At 44.5% G+C, this 23,028-nt stretch overlaps 1 non-coding gene across 1 annotated transcript; it reads left to right on the plus strand.

Moving 5' to 3' along the window:
• Positions 1-20,437: 20,437 nt before the first annotated feature.
• On the plus strand, positions 20,438-20,510 carry TRNAV-AAC (transfer RNA valine (anticodon AAC)). The gene has a single exon. It is a non-coding gene; the product is annotated as a tRNA-Val (tRNA).
• Positions 20,511-23,028: the final 2,518 nt, after the last annotated feature.

Below are 23,028 nucleotides of genomic sequence, written 5' to 3' on the forward strand. Positions count from 1 at the left end.
AAGCTCTGGGGAGCATTGCCTCCAGGATTCCTCTAGTCGCAGTCATACCATTAAGTATGGTCTTTTTATGAGAATTTGGGGTCTGTATCCCATTGGTCTCCTGCTCCCTCAGGAGTTTTTTTTTTTTTTTTTTTTTTTATCCCATTGGTCTCCTGCTCCCTCAGGAGTTGTCTGTTGTGCTCCCTGACAGGGCAGATATCGATTGTGGTCGGGCACCAACTAGTTCTTCTGGTCTCAGGATAATGTAGGTCTCTGGTTCATGTGGCCCTTTCTGTCTCTTGGGTTCTTAGTTGTCGTGTGACCTTGGTGTTCTTCCTTTGCCTTTGGTCCAGGTGGGTTGAGACCAACTGATGTATCTTAGATGGCCGCTTGTTGGCATTTAGGACCCCAGACGCCACATTTCAAAGTGGGATGCAGAATGTTTTCATAATAGAATTATTTTGCCAATTGACTTAGAAGTCCCCGCAAACCATGTTCCCCAGACCCCAGCCCCTGCTCCGCTGACCTTTGAAGCTTTCATTTTATCCCGGAAACTTCTTAGCTTTTAGTCCAGTCCAATTAGGCTGACCTTCCTTGTATTGAGCGTTGTCTTTCCCTTCACCCAAAGCAGTTCTTATCTACTGATTGATCAATAAAAAACCCTCTCCCTCCCTCCCTCCCCCCTTTGTAACCACAAAAGTATGTGTTCTTCTCCGTTTTTTCTATTTCTCAAGACCTTATAATAGTGGTCTTATACAATATTTGTTCTTTTGCCTCTAATTTCGCTCAGTATAATGCCTTCCAGATTCCTCCATGTTATGAAATGTTTCAGAGATTCGTCACTGTTCTTTAACGATGAGTAGTATTCCATTGTGTGAATATACCACAATTTATTTAACCATTCATCCGTTGACGGACATCTTGGTTGCTTCCAGCTTTTTGCTATTGTCAACAGAGCTGCAATAAACATGGGTGTGCATATATGTTTGTGTGAAGGCTCTTGTATCTCTAGGGTATATTCCGAGGAGTGGGATTTCTGGGTTGTATGGTAGTTCTATTTCTAACTGTTTAAGATAACGCCAGATGGATTTCCAAAGTGGTTGTACCATTTTACAATCCCACCAGCAGTGTATGAGAGTTCCAATCTCTCCGCAGCCTCTCTAACATTTATAATTTTGTGTTTTTTGGATTAATGCCAGTCTAGTTGGTGTGAGATGGAATCTCATCGTAGTTTTAATCTGCATTTCTCTAATGGCTAATGATCGGGAGCATTTTCTCATGTATCTGTTGGCTGCCTGAATATCTTCTTCAGTGAAATGTGTGTTCATATCCTTTGCCCACTTCTTGATTGGGTTGTTTGTCTTTTTGTGGTTGAGTTTTGACAGAATCATGTAGATTTTAGAGATCAGGCGCTGGTCGGAGATGTCATAGCTGAATATTCTTTTCCAATCTGTAGGTGGTCTTTTTACTCTTTTGGTGAAGTCTTTAGATGAGCATAGGTGTTTGATTTTTAGGAGCTCCCAGTTATCTGGTTTCTCTTCATCATTTTTGGTAATGTTTTGTATTCTGTTTATGCCCTGTATTAGGGCTCCTAGGGTTGTCCCTATTTTTTCTTCCATGATCTTTATCGTTTTAGTCTTTATGTTTAGGTCTTTGATCCACTTAGAGTTAGTTTTTGTGCATGGTGTGAGGTATGGGTCCTGTTTCATTCTTTTGCAAATGGATATCCAGTTATGCCAGCACCATTTGTTAAAAAGACTATCATTTCCCCAATTGACTGACACTGGTCCTTTGTCAAATATCAGCTGCTCATACATGGATGGATTTATATCTGGGTTCTCAATTCTGTTCCATTGGTCTATGTGCCTGTTGTTGTACCAGTACCAGGCTGTTTTGACTACTGTAGCTGTATAATAGGTTCTGAAATCAGGTAGAGTGAGGCCTCCCACTTTCTTCTTCTTTTTCAGTAATGCTTTGCTTATCCGGGGCTTCTTTCCCTTCCATATGAAATTAGTGATTTGTTTCTCTATCCCCTTAAAATATTACATTGGTATTTGGATTGGAAGTGCGTTATATGTATAGACGGCTTTTGGTAGAATAGACATTTTTACTATGTTAAGTCTTCCTATCCATGAGCAGGGTATGTTTTTCCACTTATGTATGTCCTTTTGAATTTCTTGTAGCAGAGCTTTGTAGTTTTCTTTGTATAGGTCTTTCACATCCTTGGTAAGATTTATTCCTAAGTATTTTATCTTCTTGGGGGCTACTGTGAATGGTATTGATTTGGTTATTTCATCTTCAGTATTCTTTTTGTTGATGTAGAGGAATCCAAGTGATTTTTGTATGTTTATTTTATAACCTGAGACTCTTCCAAACTCTTCTATTAGTTTCAGTAGTTTTCTGGAGGATTCCTTAGGGTTTTCCATGTATACGATCATGTCATCTGCAAATAGTGATAGCTTTACTTCCTCCTTGCCAATCTGGATACGCTTTATTTCTTTGTCTAGCCTAATTGCCCTGGCTAGGACTTCAAGTACGATGTTGAATAAGAGCGGTGATAAAGGGCATCCTTGTCTGGTTCCCATTCTCAAGGGAAATGCTTTCAGGTTCTCTCCATTTAGAGTGATATTGGCTGTTGGCTTTGCATAGATGCCCTTTATTATGTTGAGGAATTTTCCTTCAATTCCTATTTTGGTAAGAGTTTTTATCATAAATGGGTGTTGGACTTTGTCAAATGCCTTTTCTGCATCTATTGATAAGATCATGTGGTTTTTATCTTTTGTTTTATTTATGTGATGGATTACATTAATGGTTTTTCTGATATTAAACCAGCCTTGCATACCTGGTATAAATCCCACTTGATCCGGGTGAATTATTTTTTTGATGTGTTGTTGGATTTTATTGGCTAGAATTTTGTTGAGGATTTTTGCATCTATGTTCATGAGGGATATAGGTCTATAATTTTCTTTTTTTGTAATGTCTTTACCTGGTTTTGGTATCAGGGAGATGGTGGCTTCATAGAATGAGTTGGGTAGTATTCCGTCTTTTTCTGTGCTTTGAAATACCTTCAGTAGTAGTGGTGTTAAGTCTTCTCTGAAGGTTTGGTAGAACTCTGCAGTGAAGCCGTCTGGGCCAGGACTTTTTTTTATTGGAAGTTTTTTGATTACCGTTTCAATCTCTTTTTTTGTTATGGGTCTATTTAGTTGTTCTACTTCTGAATGTGTTAGTTTAGGTAGGTAGTATTGTTCCAAGAATTTATCCATTTCTTCTAGGTTTTCAAATTTGTTAGAGTACAATTTTTCGTAGTACTCTGAAATGATTCTTTTAATTTCATTTGGCTCTGTTGTGATGTGGTCCTTCTCGTTTCTTATTCAGGTTATTTGTTTCCTTTCCTGTTTTTCTTTGGTCAGTCTAGCCAATGGTTTATCAATTTTGTTAATTTTTTCAAAGAACCAGCTTTTGGCTTTGTTAATTCTTTCAATTGTTTTTCTGTTCTCTAAATCATTTTAGTTCAGCTCTAATTTTTATTATTTGTTTTCTTCTGGTGCCTGATGGGTTCTTTTGTTGCTCACTTTCTATTTGTTCAAGTTGTCGGGACAGTTCTCTGATTTTGGCTCTTTCTTCTTTTTGTATGTGTGCATTTATCGATATAAATTGGCCTCTGAGCACTGCTTTTGCTGTGTCCCAGAGGTTTTGATAGGAAGTATTTTCATTCTCGTTGCTTTCTATGAATTTCCTTATTCCCTCCTTGATGTCTTCTATAACCCAGTCTTTTTTCAGGAGGGTATTGTTCATTTTCCAAGTATTTGATTTCTTTTCCCTAGTTTTTCTGTTATTGATTTCTAGTTTCATTGCCCTGTGGTCTGAGAAGATGCTTTGTAATATTTTGATGTTTTGGATTCTGCAAAGATTTGTTTTATGACCTAATATGTGGTCTATTCTAGAGAATGTTCCATGTGCACTAGAAAAAAAAGTATATTTTGCAGCAGTTGGGTGGAGAGTTCTGTATAAGTCAATGAGGTCAAGTTGGTTGATTGTTGTAAGTAGGTCTTCTGTGTCTCTGTTGAGCTTCTTACTGGATGTCCTGTCCTTCTCCGAAAGTGGTGTGTTGAAGTCTCCTACTATAAATGTGGAGGTGTCTATCTCACTTTTCAATTCTGTTAAAATTTGATTTATGTATCTTGCAGCCCTGTCATTGGGTGCATAAATATTTAATATGGTTATGTCTTCCTGATCAATTATCCCTTTTATCATTATATAGTGTCCTTCTTTATCCTTTGTGGCGGATTTAAGTCTAAAGTCTATTTTGTCAGAAATTAATATTGCTACTCCTCTTCTTTTTTGCTTATTGTTTGCTTGATATATTTTTTTCCATCCTTTGAGTTTTAGTTTGTTTGTGTCTCTAAGTCTAAGGTGTGTCTCTTGTAGGCAGCATATAGACGGATAGTGTTTCTTTATCCAGTTTGAGACTCTCTGTCTCTTTATTGGTGCATTTAGTCCGTTTACATTCAGCGTAATTATAGATAAATAAGTTTTTAGTGCTGTCATTTTGATGCCTTTTCATGTGTGTTGTTGGCCTTTTCATTTTTCCACATACTTTTTTGTGCTGAGACGTTTTTCTTAGTAGATTGTGAGATCCTCATTTTCATAATGTTTAACTTTATGTTAGTTGAGTCGTTACGTTTTTCTTGGCTTTTTTCTTGAGTTATGGAATTGATATTCCTTTTTGTGGTTACCTTATTATTTACCCCTATTTTTCTAAGTAAAAACCTAACTTGTATCGTTCTATATCGCCTTGTATCACTCTCCATCTGGCAGTTCAATGCCTCCTATATTTAGTCCCTCTTTTTCATTATTGTGATCTTTTATCTATTGATTTCCATGATTTCCTGTTATGTGTATTATTTTGTTTATTTATTTATTTATTAGAATTAATCTTAATTTGTTTGTTTTTGTGCTTTCCCTATTTGAGTTGCGTTGATATCAGGACGTTCTGTTTTGTGACCTTGTATTGTGCTGGTACCTGATATTATTGGTCATCAGGCCGAACAATCTCCTTTAGCATTGCTTGCAGTCTTGGTTTAGTTTTTGCAAATTCTCTAAACTTGTGTTTATCTGTAAGTATCTTAATTTCTCCTTCATATTTCAGAGAGAGTTTTGCTGGATATATGATCCTTGGTTGGCAGTTTTTCTCCTTCAGTGCTCTGTATATGTTGTCCCATTCCCTTCTTGCCTGCATGGTTTCTGCTGAGTAGTCTGAACTTACTCTTATTGATTCTCCCTTGAAGGAAACCTTTCTTTTCTCCCTGGCTGCTTTTAAAATTTTCTGTTTGTCTTTGGTTTTGGCAAGTTTGATGATAATATGTCTTGGTGTTTTTCTTTTTGAATCAATCTTAAATGGGGTTTGATGAGCATCTTGGATAGATATCCTTTCAAAAGTCTTTCATGATGTCAGGGAAGTTTTGTGTCAGGAGTTCTTCAACTATTTTCTCTGTGTTTTCTGTCCCGCCTCCCTGTTCTGGGACTCCAGTCATCCGCAGGTTATCCTTCTTGACAGAGTCCCACATGATTCTTAGGGTTTCTTCATTTTTTAAAATTCTTTTATCTGATTTTTTTTCAGCTATGTTGGTGTTGATTCCCTGGTCCTCCAGATGTCCCAGTCTACATTCTAATTGCTCGAGTCTGCTCCTCTGACTTCCTATTGCGTTGTCTAATTCTGTAATTTTATTGTTAATCTTTTGGATTTCTACATGCTGTCTCTATGGATTCTTGCAACTTATTAATTTTTCCACTATGTTCTTGAATAATCTTTTTGAGTTCTTCAACAGTTTTATCAGTGTGTTCCTTGGCTTTTTCTGCAGTTAGCCTAATTTCATTTGTGATATCTTTAAGCATTCTGTAAATTAGTTCTTTATATTCTGTATCTGATAATTCCAGGATTGTATCTTCATTTGGGAAAGATTTTGATTCTTTTGTTTGGGGGGTTGGAGAAGCTGTCATGGTCTGTTTCTTTATGTGGTTTGATATGGACTGCTGTCTCCGAGCCATCACTGGGAAACTAGTTTTTCCAGGTAATCAGCTAAAAAAAAATGCAGTCAGATCCCTATCTGAATTCTCCCTCTGGCTCAGGGTATTTGGATGTTAATGGAGCCGCCTGGGGAGGGTGGGGGAGGGATCAGAGAGCTAGGAGTGTAGCACCTCAGAATATAGAGCTGATCCCCGCATTCACGCTCCACCCGCGCCTGCCAAAATCCCTGCGGGACAGCTCCGGGCTGGGACGCTGCTCTCCCCGCTCCGAGACCAGTCACTTCCTCCCAGGGACTTCTCCCTCCGGTGCACCGCAGCGCTCGCGCGAACTGGGTGGGCATCGCCCGCACGAACGTATGGGCCCCCCCCCCGGGGTCGCTTTAGGGAAATATAGCTGATCCCCACGCTGGCGCCATGCCCACTCCCCGCCAAACTCCCAGCAGGACGGCTCCCCGGCTGGGACACTGCTCTCCCCGCTCCAAGATCAGTCACTGCCTCCCGGGTACTTCTCCCACTGGCTGCGCCGCTACGCCGCCTGCACCAACCAGCTAGGCTTCCTCCCGGGATGAGTTCGGGGAGGGGGTAGGGCTGGGCCCCTTGTCTGTGCCGTCTGCCCCCCTGGGCTCTGCCCCAGATCGGGCTCCGAAGGTCACCTGCCTGGTACACTGGCTCCTGGTTCTGAAAATGATCACTGTCTGCCCGTATTTGTTCATTCTCCGTCTCTAAGTCTGTGTTTGTTGTTCAGAGTTCGTAGATTGTTGTGTATGTGATCGATTCACTTGTTTTTCCGAGTCTTTGTTGCAAGAGGGATCCGCGGTAGCGTCCACCTAGTCCGCCATCTTGGCCCCGCCTCTTATTATTGTTTTTGATTTGTGCAAATTATCAGTTTCTTCAGGAAAGTCCACCAGCACCACCACCGTCAACAGGGAATTGTACAAATTCAGGAGGAGAGGCCCGTTTTGCTAGAATGACAGCAAACCACATTTGAACTTGAGCAAATTCAATTATCTTCCCTAGCTCAATATTCCCAGTGAAGGTTTTGAGAAACAAAATTAGATTTTCGGTGATGGAGATGCATTGCCATACATGCCACGACTAGGTAGATGCAACTTGTTGCATCAAAGGGGCTACTTTCTGGCCATGCTGAAGAACAAAATGTGGAACTCACAGTTTAAATAAACCCAGGAAATGAAATAGACCCACTTTCCACAGCACCAGGATTTTAGTTGAGAGAAATAATGGTTCAGCTCTCAGAAATATAAGCCTTTGAGCTGGAAGAGACTTTAGGCATCACCAAGGGTGACTAACCAAAAAACCAAACCAGCTGCCCCCTCATATTCATTCTGGCTTACGGTGACCCCATGTGTTTCAGAGTAGAACTATGCTCCACAGGCTTTTCAAGGTTGTGACCTTTCAGAAGCAAATCACCAGGCCTTTCTTCCAAGGCACCTTTGAGTGAGTTCAAACTGCCAGCGTTTTGGTTATTAGTGGAGTGCTTAACTGTTTGTGCCACCCAGGAACTCCTCCAAGGTGGCTTAAAAAACCAAGCCCGTTGCCACTGAGTCGATTCCAACTCATAACGACCCCACAGGACAGAGCAGAACTGCCCCACAGGGCTTCCAAGGCTGTAGTCTTTACAGAAATAGACTGTCACGTCTTTCTCCTACAGAGTGAATGGTGGGTTCCAACTGCCGACCTTCCAGTTAGCAGTGAGCGCTTAGCCACTACGCCACTAGGGCTTCTTCAAGGGTGAGTAGAGTTCTCTAAAACGTGGACCATGAGATGTTTTTGAGAGTATAGGAGCCCAGCAATAAATAACATTGAATCCACTTATTAAGGAAGTTGGAGTCTCTAGGTGGTTCAAATGGTTAGAGCTCTCAGAGGTTAACCAACAGGTTGGAGGTTCAAGTCTACACAGAGGCATCTCAGAAGAAAGGCCTGGCAATTTACTTCCAAAAAACATCCACCACTGAAACTCCTATGAAGATCAGTTCTATGCTGATGCATACAGCCTTGCCAAGAGTTGGAGTCGACCCAACAGCAACTGGATTTTCCAGTTGTATTAAGAAAGTAATTCCCTTTTCAATTAATCCTTCTCATTACATCAAAAAAAAAAAAAAAGGGTCTCTGTTGGATGCTACTAGCTCTTTAACACTTCCCTTTGAACCAGTAGGCCTTAGGCTCAGTGGTGATTGTATCCAGCTAGAACTTTACAACATTGTTTCCTTTTTATTACAGACCCGGAAGTCAAGAAACATTTTCTGCAGAAGGCCAGAAAGTAAATAGTTAAGACTCTGCAGACCCTGCGGTCTCTGTTGCACCTTAACTCTGCTGCTGTTACACAAAGACAGCTGTAGGCAATAAGGGAAAAAATGAGCACCGCTGTGTTGCAATAAAACTTTATTTATGGACACTGAAAAGTGAAATAATATTCTTGGTGTGTCGTGAAATAATATTCTTCTTTTGATTTTTCCCCCAGTCATTAAAAAAATGAAAACAGGCATCGGGTGGGATTTGGTCTCAGCCAGTTTGTCAACCTCTGCTGTAGAGCCTGGTGGTGGTCGGAGAACAGGCGCTTACTCACTGTAGTGATCACTAGCTTGGGTTCTGGAGTTAACCCCCTGCCTTGGAATTCCAGCTCCTTAACTTGGAACTTCTGTCCCTGGGTGTTACAAAGAGTCAACATACATGGCTGCTAACCGGAAGGCTGGGTGTTTGGGTCCACAGAGAGGCACCTCAGAAGAAAGGCCTGGTGATTTGCAAAACAATCAGTCATTGAAAGCCCTGTGGAGCACAGCTCTATTCCAAAACACACTGGGATCCCATGAATGGGTTGTCCACTTGAAGGTAACTAAATAGTTAACCTAAATAAGCCCCCAGTCAAGGTATAACTTTGCTTGCTTGGTTGGGAGAACGGGGGCGAGAGGTGATTGGAGATGTCTGTGAGAGAGAGAGAAGGCAAGAGCTTGACAAGAAGGCAGAAAATCCAGAAGGAAGGGTACCTCAAAAGCAGAGAATCTGTGGATTTCAAGGCCCCTTGATCCTCCCACCACCACTGCCAGGGAACAGAAAGGGAGAAAGAGAGAAGAGAGCCCAGAAGTCTGAGACGCCACACTTCCAAACCACTTATCCTGACACATCTTTCTAGCCTGAGCTGGGATAACTCCTTCCCACCTTACAGTCAGCTGAGGGTTTTCCCTTTTGTCCCATCCTGCTCTCAAGGGGCTGTGTAAAGCCTCCCAAGGTGCTTTGCTGGCCAGGAGCCTGGCCTCCTCATGACTGGACGCTGCCCTTTGGTGCCTGTGTGGAACATAGAGATAAAGCCTGACAGATCCGATTAGGGTTTAGGAGACTGGCAGAAGCAGATCTGTGGAGCGTGGATCCTTAAAGGGGCCCTGCCACCTACAGAAGCTGGGCACATGGAAAGCGCTCAATAGGTATTTGTCGGATGGATGGATGAATGGATGGATGGAAGGACGGATGGACGGACGGATGGATGGATGTTTGGGTGGATGATAAGTGGGTGAGGGGATGGATGGGTGGATGGATGATGAGTGGGTGAGTGGATGGATGGAAAGATGAATGATGGGTAGATGGATAGGTGGGTGGGTAGATGGGTGGATGGGTAAGTGAAAAAATATTTGTTCGATCCACTGTTTTCAGAACAAAAACAATAATGGAAGTAGGAGCTAGAGTTTATTATTTCTAATTCTTACAGCCACTGCACAGCAGAGATGATTTTACTTATGTGGAAACTGAGGCTCAGAGAGGAGAGACTCACCAGTGCCTTCACACAGCTGGTAAGGGCAGAGCTGGGAGACAGCCCCAGGTGGTCTGACTCCGAGCCATGTTTTCAATCCCTTGGCCAGTAGCTTCAGTCTTGGGGCAGAAGAGGCTTCAATGGACTGGTCAACCAATCATCCGCCCTTGGGTGTCATCTCCCACCTCTGCCGTCTGCTCCCACAGAATCTGCTGGGCTACTGCAGGGATGGGACTCCCTCATGCATCTTTGGATAATGAGAAAATTCTTAATTTGGAGCTGTAACTGGTCTCCTGTGACTTCTGCCTATGGGTCTGCCCACTGGAGTTTTATAAAACAGGTCTACTCTTAGATGCATTGCTAATTGCATACATATGTGTATATCCATATTTATATATTGATCAGAGCTCCTCAGTGGTGCAAACGGTTAGCACATTCACTGCTAACCAAAAGATTGGCGGTTCTAGTCCACCCAGAGGCACTTCAGAAGAAAGGCCTGGTGATCTGCTTCTGAAAAATCAGCCACTGGAAACCCTAGAGAGCTCAGTTCTCGGACGCACACACGGTCGCCAGGAGTCAGAACCAACTCAGCGGCAGCTGGTAGTATCTATCTATATGGAGATATTATTATATACGGATAGTATATTTATGTAAAATTTAATTTATTGAGCGCTAGTTACGTGCCAGGTGCCTTACAGAAATGATCCCATTTGATCCGCAGAGCTCCACTAGGTGATGGGTATCAACGGTACCGTATCATCAGGCCCCTTCGCCAGGTGAGGACTGAGGTCAGAGAGATTACATCACTTGCTCAGAGGCCCAAAATAGTCCTTATCTGAGCAGGTGTCACACTGGCACCCTTGCTCTCAGCCACCATGTGATCCCTCCACCCTCCCAGGATTTACCTGGCCCCCTGCCCGGTCCCTTGCCCCTAAAGACATTCCATTTGTGTTATTTGAGTCATCACTTTCCCTTAAAAAAAAATTAGAAAGCACTCACCCCAATCCCATCACCTAAATATAACTACTGTTAGTATTCCCATACATTTTTTATATACATGAGATGTCACATATTATATGTAGATATTATATTTAATGCATATATACACACATGTATGTTTACATATATATCATATATACACATTAGGAGCCCTGGGGGTGCAGTGGTTAAGTACTCAGCTGCGAACCAAAAGGTCAGCAGTTCAAACCCATCCGTTGCTCTGAAGTAGAAAGATGTGGCAGCCTACTTCGGTGAAGATTACAGCCTTGGAAACCCTATGAGGCACCTCATCTCTGTCCTACAGGGTCACTGTGAGTTTGAACTGACCTAACAGCAACACGTTTGGTTTTTCAGGTATAGATCACGATGTTGTTAGCTGCCCCAGACCCATGGTGACCCCAGTGTTACAGACTAGAACTGTTCCATAGGGTTTTCATGGCTGTAATCTTTACAGAAGAAGATCTCCAGACCTTTCTTCCATGGAGCCACTCGGTGAATTCGAAACTCAAACCTTTTGGTTAGTGACTGATCATATATATAAAAACCTATATGTTACACATATACTGTGTATATGTGGATAGATGGTTTACTTTGTCTTACAAAAATAAGATCAGACTATGCATATTCTTTTGTAATTGATTTTTTTTCTACACAACAATATGTATGGAATATCTTTCCAGAGCAACACATAAAGCTGTGCGTCATCATGTTGTGACTAGCTGGAGTGTCATCATATGGCAATACCAAAATGTATTTAACTTGGTGGGCATCGAATTTTCACCAACTCAACTTTCAACACGTATCCTTGCACATGTTATCTTTGTCCACATTTCTCACTCTGCTGAGGTTACTGCCCATAACAAACATGGTTAAGATAAAAGGTCCAGCCCACCTCTAGGACTTTTGCCACATAATCCTGACAAACCTGCCTACGAGCGTGTTTGACAGGGCTTGTATGAAGGGGCTTGTTTCTCCTCCCTGTAAGCCACACAGGGCGTTATCTGTTTTTAATCCTGGCCAATCTTTCAGGCCAGAAAAAAAAGAGAATGAAGTGGCAACTCCTTTTAATGTGCCTTTTTTTTTTTTTTTGCCAGTGAGGTTGAATTTCTTCCAGTATCAGACAATTCCAGCCTGTTTTAGGCATCCTTACATTACAGTGTCCTTCAGGGCATAAAATACTCCCAGGTGGGGCTCTGACCAGCACAGATTTCGGTGGCATTTACCCACTGGATCTGTGACAGAGGGGCTGACTGCTTCAGCCAGGGCACTGCCCAGCTGCCAGGACCTCAGAGTCTCAGGAACAGTCTGTCTGGTTAAAAGCTCCCCAGGGTGACATTTTATAGCTCTCTGGTTTCTATCAGCTCTGCCTCGGCCAAGCTACGTGACTGTCAAGTGGGCACTAAGTACCGAGCTGGCTCATGTGCCAGGCACCTCAGCACTTTCCTCCTCCAGCCCAGAACAGCCCACGGGGAAGGTTGCCTTGGTTTTAACCTCTAACTGGGCCCAGTGGGATGTCTCTTTCTGGGTGGTGCAAACAGTTTGCTTTTGACTACTAACCAAAAAAGGAGTCCTGGTGGTGCAATGGCTAAACGCTTGGCTGCTGCCTGAAAGGTTGGCAGCGGTTCGAACCCACCAGCTGCTCCACAGAGGAGAGATGCGGCAGTCTACTTCCTTAAAGATTTACAGCCTTGGAAACCCTATTGGGCAGTTCTACTCTGTCCTATAGGGTCACAATGAGTGGGGATCAACTCAACAGCAACAGAGTAACCAAAAGGTTGGTGATTCGAACCCAAGCAAGCAGCACCACTTCAGTAAAGACTACAGCCAGGAAAACCCTATGGAGCTCAATTCTGTTCGTAATGGATGGGATCGTCATGAGCTTGAGTCAACTCAGTGGCAACAAGCTTGGGTTTTTTTGGTTTGGGGCTGGTGGGAAGGGGTTGCCTGTGTATAAACACATATGGTTTTCTTATTTCCCCTCCTGCTGATTGTTTGAAAGTCAGGACTTAGATAACACTCGGCTTAGCTATAAAGTCACCTGTGGGGGCTATGGTGGTTCAGTGGTAAAATTCTCGCCTTCTGTCCAGGAGGCCAGGGCTCAGTTTCCGCCAATCTACCTCAAGCACAGCCACCACCTATCTGTCAGTAGATGTTTGAGTGTTGCTGTGGTGGCGAAGTGGTTAAGACTTTAGGCTGCTAAACAAAAGGTCAGCAGTTGGGATCCACCAACCGCTCCTTGGAAACCCTGTGGGGCAGTTCTACTCTGTCTATAGGGTCACTACGAGTTGGAATCAACTCGACAGCAATAGGTTTGGTTTTGGATTTTATGATGCTGAACAGGTTTTAGCAGTACTTCCAGACTAATACAGACTAGGAATAAAGGTCTGGCAATTTACTTCCGGAAATCAACCAATGAAAACCCTATGGGCACAACGGCCCAACCCATGACTGATCAGGAGGATGGCACATTTCACTGTGCTCAGGGCTGTCACGAATCTGGGCCAACTCCACAGCAGCTTATAACAACCAGCCTGGGAGCGTTCGAATAGACGGGGGGCTCAGTGAACACTTGGATCCCAGTCCCACCCCTAGAGGTCCACCAGGGCTGGGGCGGGGCCTGGGCATCTGCAGTGTCAACCTCGGCTCTCAAGTTCCTGGCACCTCAAAGTGTGCTCTGCGAATAGCCGTTTGACTGTCACCTGGGAGACGAGTGGAAATGTTGTTTTCAGGTTCAACCCTTGACCTATTGAATCAATTTCTGCATTTAAAGAAGACCCCCACATGCTTCCTGGGCACATTAAAGTCTGAGAAGTGCTGCTTCTAGGTAATTCTCATTTGAGGAGTCCTTGGAGTGTAATACAGAATAGCTAACAATGGACTAGGCAATGTCTGAATTACCTACTGCAGAGTAACTCATTTATGAGTCAAAATAATTCTATAAAGTAGGGACTATTGTTATCCCCATTTTACAGGTGACAAAACTGAGGCACAGAAAGGTTAAGTAACTTGCCAAAGTCTCAAAGCTGGCTCGTGCTAAAACTGGGGTTCAAACCCAAGGAGACAGGTGCCAGCCGCACCCACTCGGCTGGTGTATTCGCCTGGGACTAGGCAAGCCCTGCGTCCATGTGACTGCTCTCCTGGGTGGTGACACCTTCCATAAGGCATTCAGCATCCCTGCAAAAACAGCAAGAGCCTCACTGCTCCAGTGTGGCCTGTGGCCAAGCAACACATGCAAATTATATTAATCCTCCCGGAAAAAGATGGCTCTGAGGATTCGGGACATAATTATTACATTTTTAAACCCAACCAATTTAGAACCAAAAAAGTCAGTGGATGTAAGAAGACATGCTGGGGCTCACAATTAGATCAGTAAGCTGTTCCAAACCTGCTCTGAGAACTACATTCCAGAAGGTTCTGGGGTGAGAATGGGGACAAAGCAGGTAAAGCACCAATTGTAATAGCCTCCATCTATAAGATCTTAGTTTGGACACTTTTATGTGGTCTGCCCTCTGGACTGAAACTGTTTTCTAAAACCAAGTTCTCTGAACTTAAAATGTCAAAACAAAACAAAAAAAAACACGTAAAGCAGGGCTGAATTGCTGCCGGGTTCTTCTTTTTGGCCTGTGAGCACTTTTCTTTTTGTTAGTTTGCTTGTATTTGGTGATTCTTGTTTCCCGTCTTTGCTGCAGTCGAGTTGTTAGTCATGTTCCCAAGTGATATCAGCCTTAGGGCTTAGCCCCACTTCCCAAAGACAAATAAACCAAAACCAAACCAGTGGCATTATGGAGTCTGACTCATGGAGACCCCACGTGTTACAGAGGAGAACTGCCCCTAGGGTTTTCTTGGCTGTGATCTTTACAGAAGCAGACCTAGGCCTTTCTTCTGTGGAGCGGCTGGGTGGATTCAAACTGCCAAACTTTAAGTTAGTAGTCAAGTGCAAACCATTTATGCCACCCAGGAACCTTCAAAAACAAATAGACACAAGTTGTTATAAGTTGTTAATGCCCCTTCAGTCAAGGGGAACCCAAAGGTAGAGTAATAGCTGCGTCGTATCACCAGGTGGCTCTACTAAGGCTTCTAGAATCATGACCTTCTTTTTTTCCATGTTTTATTACTAGTTTTTTTTTTTTTTTTCTGACCCAAAATGATTTTTTTATTGTACTTTAGATGAAGATTTACAGAGCAAATTAGTTTCTCATTAAACAAATACACATATTGTTTTGTGACATTGGTTGCTGGCCCCACAATATGTCAACACCCTCTCCTTCTAGACCTTGGGTTCCTGTTACCAGCTTTCTTGTCCCCTCCTGCTCTCTCATCCTTTCCCCCAGGCTGGTGTGCCCATTTACTCTCATTTTGTTTCATGGCCTGTCTAACCTTTGGCTGAGGGGGGAACCTCAGGAATGACTTCAGTGCTGAGTTAAAGGGGGGCCAGGGGGCCGCACTCTTTGGGTTTCTCCAGTTGCTGTCAGACCAGTAGGTCTGGTTAGCGGCGCAACCTTGAGGGTGGATGAAGCCATTAGCTGGTTTTTCATAAGCCATTTATCAATGCAGATTATACGACAAAAATGAAGCTGGAAGGCAGGCCCAGCAGCAGGAACTTGAGGTTTTCTGTGTTCTAGCACAAGACAAAGAGTGATGTCCCAATCAAGACAAATACTAAAATTTTTAAGAGTTGGAAGACTTCAGGACTGGGAAGATTTTTTTTCCAATTCCATAAAACGCGAAAGACAAGGGCAATAAATAGAGATGTCATCCACGCAACTAGGAACGGAACGGACTAGGTCTGGTGGTAGGAAAAAGGATTCCCTTTTGATCAAGAAGGATTGTGTGTTTGTACATTTCAACAGAGACCAGGCTCTGCTTCCAAGAAGCAGAAAGTGACAAATCAAGCCTCCAAGGATCCCTGGGCCCATCCGCCAAGACCGCAATCCATTTGTCTCATATGTTGGCAGAAGCATTCATAGCTCAAGCCAGGGCTTAACCAACCAGAAATGCAGCCAGGAGACCGGCCTGTGGGAGCCGGCCTCGAGAGTCCGACCAAGGCCTTGGCACAATGTTTAGTAAAAGATAAAGAACGCATTGCCTTACCATTTATAATAAACACCAACAAAAAGCTGTATGCCGGACAGTAAGAGGTTGGAGCCTGTTAAACTAAACAATTTAGCCTATTTAATGAGGAACATTTTCCTTGAGCTCTGTGCCCTTTTAAAGAATTACCTATATGAGATCAAACTGACAGCAGTAACTCTATAGCACAGAGGCAGAGGGTTAACAGCAATGAAACAATATGGGCAGTGACAGTGACGATGGTGTCACAACATGAAGTATGTAGCCTTTGTCATTGAACTGCACATGTAAAAAGTACTGAACGGGTATATGTTTTGTTGGGTATATTTTCACCAAGAATTAATATTTAAAAAGAGAGAGAGATTGGGGCATGCCACTCTGGGTGGCAGCAGGTTTGTGAGCCCCCTCTATGGACTTATGTGTCTGGCTTTGCAGTCAGAAGCCAGGCTAAGAAGTGATACCCAGCTCTCATCCCAGCACCCCCAATTCCAAGCCCCCCTCATTCCCATAACAGGCTTCCTAAGGCTCCTTATGACAACCACGCAGTTTTTCAAACCCAAGACTACCTATTAGGATCAGCTGAACCTGGCTGCTCATTAGCATCACCTGGGCTATTTATGCAAATACCAATGTCTGGTCCCACCCCCCGGGGTTCTGATGCCCACCCAGGGCTAGCCGTCCCTGCCCTGGTCCAATCACAATAAACCAAGTGCTGGGAACAGTAGACTCCAGAGGGGTGGATGTCAAATCCATCTGTCAATCAGAGGCACCAAGGTGAACCTCCCTGGGCTGCTGAGAGGATTAAATGAGGTCAGTTTGGAGACTGCCTCATGCAGAAAATCCTTGGCAATGTTATGTCTTTCCCTAGAATCAAACACACAGGCTACCATTCATTGAGCCTTTACTTTTTACCAAGCCCTGTGTTATCTCATCTTGTCCTCAAAATAGCTCTCTAAGTGAAATATAATGATCGTCCCCATTTGAAATGAGCAGAGAACTGAGACAGAGAAAGGTGACATCATTCTCAAGGTCACCACTTGTAATGGTTGGGCTTGAACCCAGGCACACTGACCAGAGCCCCACGCTCTTAATCCCTTCATTATCTTTTCTCTCTACTTAATGGGCCCTCACTGCTAACCAAAAGGTTGGTGGTTCAATCCTACCTAGCGACTCTGTGGAAGAAAGACCTGGCAGTCTGTTTCCATAAAAATTACAGCCAAGAAAACCCTATGAGGCAGTTCTACTCTGTCACATGGGGTTGCTGTGAGTTAGAATCCACTCGATGGCACACCAACAGCAAGGGCAAATAAAGCCACGTACATTCCACTCTGGGCTTTGCCCTGGCTGTTCCCTGCCTTGAATGCCATTCCCTTCTTTGTGAACCATAATCCACCCTTGTTGACAATCCATGGCGCCCTTTCCAGAGCTCTTCCAGACTTCACAGTGAGCACTCACTCCTCCATTCACTTATTCTTTCTCTTTTTCTTTCATGAAGCAAATATCTATTGAGCTCCTACTATGTGCCAGGCACGGTGCTAGACCCTGGATACAAATGTTGGGGAGTCTTGGTGGAGATTCGTGAGGGAGATCAAAAATAAACAAATAAATGTATAACCACAAATTGCAGTGAATGCTGAGAAGAGAACAGAGATTTCACCAACCCCAGCACAAAAAGAATTCCCCCGATGGATTTAAACAGGAGGCTGATGTGACCAGATTGGTCTTTTTGGCTGCAGTATGGAGGATGGATTGTCTGGGGCACAAGATTAAAGATGGAGGCAGTCGTGGTTCAGTGGTAGAATTCTCTCCTTCCGTGCAGGACACCCGGGTTCGATTCCGAGCCAATGCCATGATGCTGAACAGGCCTCTGTGAAGCTTCCAGACTAAGCAGACTAGGAAGAAAGGCCTGGCCAGGACTGAGCTGTGTTTTTTACTGTGGTGCACAGGGTCACCCTGAGTCGGGGGCCAACTCGATGGCAACAAACAACACGAGTGGCGGCAGGGAGGCCGGGGAGGAGGTGGAAGGAGGAGTCCAGGGGAGATAAAAAGAGGTTTCACCCTGAGCAGGGCGAGGATGCGTCCAGAGGAGAAGCTTGCTGCCTGTTGGGTAGAGCGTCATCACTACTTGCTTTGGCCCTCACAGTGGTTTGCTCTTCCACACTGTTGCTTGTTTCACTATTATATACATTGTCTCCGGGGTAATATTCAAAATAGGTAACAGTGCCACAAGAGGACTGACCCATCAGAAAGACAGTGACACCAGTGCTGAGAAGGGACCCCTGCTGGGCAGGCGTTAACCCTTTACTTGCTGCATGATGGGGAAGTCCAAAGGGGTACCAGTGGAGGGAAGGCACTTAAGGAGTTTGGGGCAAGGTGGTTTGTTGTTGATATTTTAACAACGAGTCTTAAAACCAAACATTGCGTTCCAGCTGCTGGTCTCCTGCCTACCTCCTCACTAGGCTCTAAGCTTCTAGAAAGCAAGGCTAGGCTTAATAAAGATGAATTTGCTGGACATTAGTCAGGCACATATTCCTCCCCAAGGAAATATCCACCTGTGAAGTCCTGGCCTCTGGGGCGCAGATCATCAAGACTGACATTTCGATCTTGCATCTCTGAGGTGAAACACCCAGAGTCCATCGGGGGATGGCCTGGACCCATGGGGATGTGTGTCAGCCGCGGGAGGAGCTGCCAAGAGGAGAAGGTAGTACTCGTAGAGAAATACTGACAGATCCTTTCACTCGGAGAGGCTGTTCCAAGCAAGGGCACGCTGCTTCCAGAATGCTCCGTTCCCTCGAAGACGGCCATGGTAAGGCCAAGCTGGGGGCGGCCACGGCTGGGGAGCCCATTCCACGCCTGCCAAGACTGTTCTGGACTTTTTCACATTGAAGTTCTGACATTTTAATGGTAAAAAACAAAAAACACGTGGTTAAGCATAAAAAGGCAAAGACATCTATTTGAGTGAACATGGGGCTGGTTCTGATCAGCCCTCCCCCTTCACGTCCAGGTACTCAGTTCTCCACCTGCAAAATGGGTAGAATTACTTTGCCCCCTTCGTTCTTCAGAAGAACGTTGTGAAGATGGGTATGATCATACTAATAGCCCACCATTTACTTAGCTATTCCTCTCTCCCTCCCCCCTTTCATTCCTCCCTTCCTCCCACAGATATCAAGCATCTACTGTTTTTGGACGATGGCAACACACAGACACAAATCCCTGCTCTCTGGAAGTTCATGCCCTTCTCCTGGATTATCTTATCTCATCCTCACAACAAGCCTGGGAGGGGGAGCTCTATTGTCCACTTGATTGACAGGTGAGAAGACTGAGGCTCACAGAGGAAAATGACCCGCTGTGGATATCCTGCTGCTGAGAGGCAGCTCTGGACCTGGAACCCAGACCTCTCTGATTTCCAAGTCCAAGTTCTTGGTCAGGACCATAGGATGCCCACCCCATACCCTTCCCCCATACCCCCCCCCCCCACCCAGGGAAAGTCCTCTTTAAGAAAGAAGATGCCTCATCATTTTAAATTCTGGTTGGTCTAAACTCCTTAGAAATGAAGCATAGAAGGGGAGAAAGAGCTGGGATATTGGACATGGACCAAACCATCTCTTCCCCTTACCAGCTGTGTGACCTTGGGCAGAGGTTTACCTCTCTGGGCCTCAGGCCCTATCAAAGGAACAAGGATGCTCTCTCGTGGTTCGTTCACCTTAACCTCGTCCTTTGAAACTCACTGAAATCAAGACCTATGGCCTGGAGGTTTCAGAAAGTAGAGGAGGCCGAGTGCTAAAGGACTTGTAAGGGCTCTGCTCAGCCCTGGGGTCCAGCCTGGGTCAGTCACCTAGTAACTGTGTGGCTTTGGACAAGGTGCATAACCTCTCTGTGCCTCTGTGTCTTCATGCGTAAAATGGGATGATGACATAGCCCATGCTGCAAAGGCCAGGTGTGAGTAGCAAATGTGATCATACATATCAAAACCCCACCACTAAACTGGTTCTAGGTGTTGGTTCTTGAGGATAAGGTGTGCTCTGGGCTGTCAGCAAAGACCTCCAGGTACTGTGGCCAGCAAAGTGAACTGCACCTGCCCAGGGCTACCAAAATGATAGGCGGTGGCAATCCTGGTCCCTGACTCTGGTGGTTAAGAGCCAGAGGCCCAAGTTTAAACCCTGGCTCTGCTGCTTTCTGGCTTTTGACCTTGGGTGAGTTATTAGCCTTTCTGTGCCTTTGTTTTCCCATCCATAGAATGGGGATAATATTAGTACCTCCTTCACAGGGTTGCTGTCTGGATTAAACGAGTGAATATATATAAATGCCTTGAAACAGGGCCTGGCATACAAAAAACATAGAAGTGTTTTCTGTTATTACAGGCAGTCCCCAGGTTACAAATATCTGACGTACAACCTGTGGTTACGAACCAACCCCTGCAAAGCCTGTTGTATTAAAAATTTTGCAGTACGTACAATGGTTTGGGATAACAGACGGGCGCTACTTTACAAGGCGCACCAAAACATTATCATTATTACTGTATCATCGTGTTAAAGTGAGTTTCCTGGCCAACCGCATCGAGCAGCATTTACTTCTATCTGAAGAGAAAAGCTGCAGCTGGTAGTTTTCGTGGTGTAGTGGTTATCACATTCGCCTAACACGTGAAAGGTCCCTGGTTCGAAGCCAGGCTGAAACAGAGTGCAGTATTTCGGAAACCCTGCCAACCAAAAGGTCCACAGTTGGAATCCACCAGGCACTCCTTGGAAACCCTATGTGGCAATTCTACTATGGGTCCGATAGGGTCACTATGAGTCGAAATCAACTCGCTGGCAATGGGTTTGGTTTTGTTTTTATCATGTTAAAGATGTTTTGGTGTGTCTGGAAGTGTTTCCTTAAAGTTTTCTATGCATAGAAAGATATACCATATACTAGGGCAAACATTTAACTGATGTTAGATGCAAACTGTATGTTTCAACTTACCTTAGGAATGGAACTTGTTTGTAATCCAGGGACTGCCTGTATTATTTTTCTTGCCTCCTGTGATTTGTGGTCCCCAAAAGACGTAGCCCTCTTTGCCCTGGGGAGATGTTCTACAGACTACTTACCACCCAGAGTACCTATTCTACCTACCTGGGACTACCGCACTCACCTTGAAAATGTGGCTACCTCACGTGTGGCTATCAGCTGGACCAGAAAGGCCTGTTTTCATCGCAGACCTTGGAGCCATGGTAGGTAATTCAACTCAAACTGTGACTCACTGGGAGCCACAGAGGGGACACCTGTCTGCAATTGGAGTCCCTGGCTACGTATCACCAGTTCTAAGAGGTTTCTTCCTAGGGCTACATTTCTGCCCATAACTACTCCACTGTGGGCTTTTCAGGCCTGCCTGTTACATATAAATACACTTAACTTTTATGGGGTATGTATTGCTCTTGGAATAAACCATCTCCTCCACCCTGTGGGACTAGGGGGAAGGGCTGGGAAATGGAGCAGGAATACAGATGGCCCAGCCAAGGCTGAGCTGAGACCCTGAGCGTTTAGAATCCACAACACGAGGTATCTCTCCATTGAATAATCATTCCCTGGAGGCCTTTAAGTCTCCCCCATTGTGTTTGGGGTGATGAAGATGTGGGTGGACACAGGAGGCCACCACCAGTGGTTTTCAACCAGCATCTCCCGACCTGCCCCTTCCTCTCCTCCGCTGCCACTGTGTTTGCTCCTAAGGCTGCAGTCTCCTCGCTTCAGTTCCTGCTCTGCTTCTCGCCCCCACTTCACACTGTTCTCCATGCTGGGCCTGGAGACCACCAGTCAGGGCCACTTGCCAGCATGCCACCTCAGCTTACTTTCTTCATAGTACTTCTCATGGCCTGAAATTGGGGTTTTACTAAGTGTCCATCTCCCCATTCAGATGCGAGCTTCCTGAGGGCAGAAGCAAGGTGGCTACATGATTTTTGGGTCCTGTGCAAGATGAAAATACCTGGCCCTGGTCCAGAAACTTTTAGAACCTTCAAGATGGCCACCCGTTGAAAAAAAACCCATTGCTGTCGAGTCTCTTCCAACTCATAGCGACCCTGTAGGACAGAGTAGAACTGCCCATAGGGTTTCTGAGGCTGTAATCTTTACAGAAGCAGACTGCCACATCTTTCTCCCTCGGAGTGGCTCATAGATTCAAACCACTGACTTTTCGGTTAGCAGCTGGACGCTTCGCAAATGCATAGAGATAAAATTTTATTAGTGGTTACGGGCTGGGATAAATGGAGAAAATATTGAAATTGTCAAGGATTTCATTTTTACTTGGATCCACGATTAACGCCCATGGAAGCAGCAGTCAAGAAATCAAATGACATTTTGCATTGGGCAAATCAGTTGCAAAAGTCCTCTTTAAAGTGTTGAAAAGAAAAGATGTCACTTTAAGGACTAAGATGGGCCTGACCCAAGTCATGGTATTTGCAGTTACCTCATATGCATGTGAAACCTGGACAATGAATAAAGTAGACCAAATAAAAATAGATGCATTTTAATTATGATGTTGGTGAAGAATATTGACTACACCATGGACGACCAGAAGAACGAATAAGTCTGTCTTGGAAGAAATAAAGTGAGAGTGCTCCTTGTAAGTGAGGATGGTGAGACTATGTCTCACATACTTTGGACATGTTATCAGGAGGGGCCAGTCCCTGGAGAAGGACATCGTGCTTGGTAAAGTAGACGGCCAGGGAAAAAGAGGAATATGGATTGACAGAGTGGTAGCAACATATAGGCTCAAAAATAGCAACAATTTTTTAAATAATTTTTATTGTGCTTTTTTTTTAAGTGAAAGTTTACAAATCAAGTCAGTCTCTCACAAAAAACCCATATACACCTTGCTACACACTCCCAATTACTCTCCCCCTAATGAGGGCCCACTCTCTCCCTCCACTCTCTCTTTTCGTGTCCATTTCGTCAGCTTCTAACCCCCTCCACCCTCTCATCTCCCCTCCAGGCAAGAGATGCCAACATAGTCTCAAGTGTCCACCTGATCCCAGAAGCTCACTCCTCACCAGCATCCCTCTTCAACCCATTGTCCAGTCCAATCCATGTCTGAAGAGTTGGCTTCGGGAATGGTTCCTGTCCTGGGCCAACAGAAGGTCTGGGGGCCATGACCACCAGGGTCCTTCTAGTCTCAGTCAGACCATTAAGTCTGGTCTTATGAGAATTTCAGTCTGCATCCCACT

This window comes from Elephas maximus, chromosome 25, assembly GCF_024166365.1.
Source record: "Elephas maximus indicus isolate mEleMax1 chromosome 25, mEleMax1 primary haplotype, whole genome shotgun sequence".
Taxonomy (NCBI): Eukaryota; Metazoa; Chordata; class Mammalia; order Proboscidea; family Elephantidae; genus Elephas; species Elephas maximus.